Consider the following 5,187-nt stretch of genomic DNA (forward strand, 5'->3'; position numbering starts at 1 on the left):
GGCCTCGGGTTCTGATTGACAGCTCGTGGGCTCGCTCTAATTGAATGTGATAGATTCCGTCATTAAGTTAATTGGCAGCTGGTTTCCATCACGACCTGTCACACTCGCTCGCTGATTTTACGCCATAACTTCCAAAGAGAGTCTCACAGCGAACGCCGGGCCTGAGACTTTTCAGCCACTGTCATCACGTCATGTTCACAACGTGTGTCGTTTAAACGTGTTGCTCCTGACGCGGCGCTCTCACAGATCAGTGGGTCAGGGACAAACACCTGTGACACATGAAGTTCATTTATGCTAACCAAGTCCATGTTGGGAGATGTCATTAACGTTTCAGTCACGTCCACAAAACTCCTGAACACTTCCTGCCTCACCGACACGGGGGAACTCTCCTGACCGGTCTGGCTTTGTTTAGACCAGAGAAGGAAGGCGGGTTGAAGAGAACTGCTTCAGATAGAAGTGATTGTACCCGAGCTAAAAAGCCTCTGCATGTTTCTAATCAGCTCCAGCAGCAGAAAGCTGCTCAAACTAGGATCAATGTTGGAGATGAAACATGGAGAGAGGTTAGAACGCAGAAAGCTTTACAGACCCATGCAGAGCTGGCTAAACACTGAAGCTACAGTGTCTACCACATGCAGAGCTGGCTAAACACTGAAGCTACAGTGTCCACCACATGCAGAGCTGGCTAAACACTGAAGCTACAGTGTCCACCACATGCAAAGCTGGCTAAACACTGAAGCTACAGTGTCCACCACATGCAGAGCTGGCTAAACACTGAAGCTACAGTGTCCACCACATGCAAAGCTGGCTAAACACTGAAGCTACAGTGTCCACCACATGCAGAGCTGGTTAAACACTGAAGCTACAGTGTGCACCACATGCAGAGCTGGCTAAACACTGAAGCTACAGTGTCCACCACATGCTGAGCTGGCTAAACACTGAAGCTACAGTGTCCACCACATGCAGAGCTGGTTAAACACTGAAGCTACAGTGTGCACCGCATGCAGAGCTGGCTAAACACTGAAGCTACAGTGTCCACCACATGCAGAGCTGGTTAAACACTGAAGCTACAGTGTCCACCACATGCAGAGCTGGCTAAACACTGAAGCTACAGTGTCCACCACATGCAGAGCTGTGTGAGAGGAGGGGGGGAGACAGCTCTCTGTGATGATTAGAGTTTAGACTGCAGTACACATTTTAAACACTAGGGGGCGGAGCTACAGACTGCTCCTTTAAGTAAAATAGACTAGGTGACTTCTTCTTCTTCATTGGGTCGGACCTTAATAATTTAGGTCAAATGGTTAATAAATTATTATTGCAGTGACTTTCTGCTTCCATCAGTCCTGCAAAGTTCCTTTGAGCAGTCCAAACCTCTCAGTCAAGTGGAAACTGGGACCTGTCGTAAAATAGCCAATAACACGTGTTTCAAATTGGCCATTGGTTATAGATGGGTTTACGAGGTTGGCTGGTTATCGGCCCAGTGGCGTTTCCTCGTGCTGATAAAGCACCAGGGATTTGTGGGTCAATTAGTTTGCCACAGCAGAAATTCCTGCAGATGTCCAATTAGAGCTCAGGGCCTGAAGTCGTGCTGAACGCTCTTCCTGTTGACGGCTCACGCTGACACTCTGAGCCTGCAGCGGCTCCTCTCTCTGCTGCCACTAAGCCTTCTTGGACAATCTCGTTTTCTAAGAAGAAGGAGAAACTCCGGCTGAAGTCTGAGAGAAACACTTGTGTTCACACGTGCAGGTCACGCAGGGAAAACTTCAGGAGCTCTCTGCAGATTTTAGGCGATCCATGCCCGAGCTCGTTGGACCGCAGAGAGTGCCTCCCTGGCTCTGCTACAGCTGGAAGAGTCCCAGATGCTCATCATGTAGAAGAGTCCAATCCAGTCAGAGGACAGGGTCTCTGTAGACACATGTACGGAGGCCCAGAAGGGACGATTAAGACGTCTGTGTTTCATTTTGCAGGAAGAAGCGACTCTTTAAAGCGTCTCTGTGGACGGCTGACAGAAGGTTTTTTTTTTTTTTTTTTTAGTTTTGGTTGAATCCAGTGTTCGGGTTTCTTCCTTTATGCTTTTAAGTTAAGCTGTGTGCAGAATGATAAACACAACATGTCCAGAAATAAACACAATCAAAAAGGGTTTAAAGGGAGTTCACGTGTTCAAAGGAGCAGCTCGGCGCGGCGATGATTGGAGCGTACGAGCGGAGCGGAGACAAAAGAGGACGCGGCGTGATTGCAGGGAATCAGTTTTCCATTCTGCTCGCTCTGACTTTGTCACAATAGCCTGAGAGAGAAAACGTATCGTATACACTTTATCCTCTCTCTCTCTCTCTCTCTCTCTCTCTCTCTCTCTCTCTGTGTTGTAATGAAGAAAGAGAAAACAGAAAGGAGCTTTAACTGTTCAAGTCTTTTGTTGCTGCACGAGCTGCAAATTGTTGTTTTTGTGGCGCAAACGGAGCACAGCAGTAAACACGGGTCTGTTGTGGGCTGACGGTGGAGATCTCCAGAATGTTCTTTATGAAGGAGAGGATGAGCTGCAGCTGAGTCATAAACGTGTGTGTGTGTGTGTGTGTGTGCAGAAAGGATCCAGGCAGGAGTTAAAGGGGTCAGGGGAGACGCTGGGTCAGGACGGGTCCTGGTTTTTGAACCTCCTATTGAGACTAGTAGTTTGTCCTGATTTGTCTCCTGGTCGTCCCTCACACACTGTAACAGCACAGACAGGAGACGTCCATCGTAACCGAGAAAATAATCACAATCAGACCAAACCACACGAAGAAACCACCAGTTGATTTTTATTTTAAAAGTCAAACTAAAAGATAACCACGGCCTGCAGGTCAGACTGGACCTGAGGATCCAGAGTAGTGTCTGAGACTCAGGACAGAGTGAGGTGCCCGCCTTGCTGTCACGTTGAGGCTCTGCAGGAGGATTTCCAGACATGCTCAGTATGAACGGGTTCAGATGGAGCGTTCAACAATCAGCGTAAACCGGCTCCAGGGTCCGAAGGTTCTCAACGAGCCAGGTGACTTCGTGTTCGAGCGTTTTATCGAGGAGGTCGAGTCACGACGCCGACATCCGGGAAAAACAGGTTTCTGAGTGACGAGCATCAGAAGCTGAATCAACAACGGAGACTGAAAACAAAGAAGGTGCACGCCGTGTGTGTGTGTGTGTGTGTGTGTGTGTGATGGAAAAACTTCCTCCTCTGATCAACAGTCCCTGACTCACAGAGCCGTGCTCACTTCACAAACATCACTTTTCTTAAAGTGCACAACATCAAAGATGAATCTCATAATTAGATCTGATCCAGTCACACACACACACACACACACACACCTCAGAGCAGCCTGCTGCGTGTGTGTGTGTGTGTGTGTGTGTGTGTGCTGGGGGCCCTCAAATAAAACAGTGGGTTCCTGGGCTCTCTGTCCTGCTGGCGGCTACGACGACATGCACAACCACTTATGCTCACTTCTAACAAGTCTGCAGACACGGCGAGCGTCAGCTGATGCACGCCGACAGGCACACGGAGCGGCACCCCGGGAGAATCTCCCTTTAAAGGCCAATTATCCCGTGGAGCCGGTGTCGTTTCAAAGGCCAACAGTAGAAGATGTTGGCCCCTGATAAGGGACACATGTGTTCCATCACTCTTAATTGAAGCAGCGTTTCCTGAATGAGAAACACGCCGGCGGCCAAACGACAAAACAAACAGATTTAAGGACATAACAACTGTATTTGTAATGGGAATGTTTTCATAGTGCATCGTGGGGCATATTCCTTTCTGAAGGAGTCATAGTTCAGCTCAGCGTGGAGAATGTGTGTGTGTGTGTGTGTGTGTGTGTGTGTGTTTCTTTTACTGGACATCATCCTGTCTTGGAGAGCGCACCATGACGAGCGCTTTCCAAACCTTCCCAAATCTGATTACAGGTCTGCAAAAACCTCAAACAATGCCGTGGCAAGCGTGTCACTCACGGTCACAAGCCAAGCCCTCCTCCTCCTCCTCCTCCTCCTCCTCCTCCTCCTCCTCTTCATCCTTCTGATCTGAAGAAGTTAAGAATAAAGACATTAGTCATGTGCTTTAACAGGAAACACGCAGAGAAAAAAGAAAACCCCCCCCGAGCTGCATGGAGGGAAAAGATAATTCTCCATTTGTGTTTGTTTACTGTAAATAAATGAGAAGATGCATGTGGAGGTGAAGGGTTAGCGATGACATCATGTGTGCATGAAGAGGGGGGGGGATGCAAAGATTTTAAATTGTTTGAGAGAGAAGCAGGGCTGCCTCCTGCGTCTCGGTTCACAGCACAGCTCCCGGCCTTTTCCCATGATCCTCCAGGTCGTATTTAGCATTTTACAATTTCTCATTTCGGGGGGGATATTATTACCTCTCTGGCACGGCGCCCTGCTTTTTGAATCCGTCTCTTTAATGTTAAATCATGTGGACATTAAAGTCTTTCCTTGACTTACAAGACATGACATCTCTGGAAACATACAACCCGGGTCAAAGATGGAGCTCGTTAAAGGATTGCACACGACCACAAATTCACGGGGAGAAAAAAAGAAGGCGGGGGGGGGGGGAGAGAAAAAATGTTTAGTTAAGACTTCAGTCGTTCGGGACGCTGAGAGACAAAGACGGTTTTGTGCGCACGGCCTCAGCGAGGCTCCCCTGTCGTCCTCGCTTTATCTCGGGGAAGTCGTGTTTGTGATCGGCGACGACTTTTAACAAGCACGGCGAGCAGTGAGGGGATGTGACTGCACGAGGATGAAACCTCAACATAATGCACGCTATACTTCCCTCCCTCTGATGTTAAATTAAGGCCACGTTTTCTTTAAAAGGTCAGACATGATTAAAAGCTGGTGCTGCGTGTTCAGCAGCACGGAGCTGATTCTCCGAGGTCGTGCGTCCTTCAAATATCTTCTTTCTAAATGTTTCCCGTCTTTTCTAGAAACTTTAAGAATCATCGTCGAGATCGAGTCGATTTGTTTCTCTTTCAGGACTTTCAGAAAACTCCTGAAAAGAGTCCTCTCCTGCAGAGAGTCAGAGTGAGCTGAGCCAGTGGGAGGGGCTTAGACTGTCTGCACGCCACGTCTATCGTCTCTACAGACTGTCTGCACGCCACCTCTACAGACTGTCTGCACGCCACCTCTACAGACTGTCTGCACGCCACCTCTACCGTCTCTACAGACTGTCTGCACGCCACC

Source organism: Symphodus melops (assembly GCF_947650265.1).
Source record: "Symphodus melops genome assembly, chromosome: 2".
Classification (NCBI taxonomy): domain Eukaryota; kingdom Metazoa; phylum Chordata; class Actinopteri; order Labriformes; family Labridae; genus Symphodus; species Symphodus melops.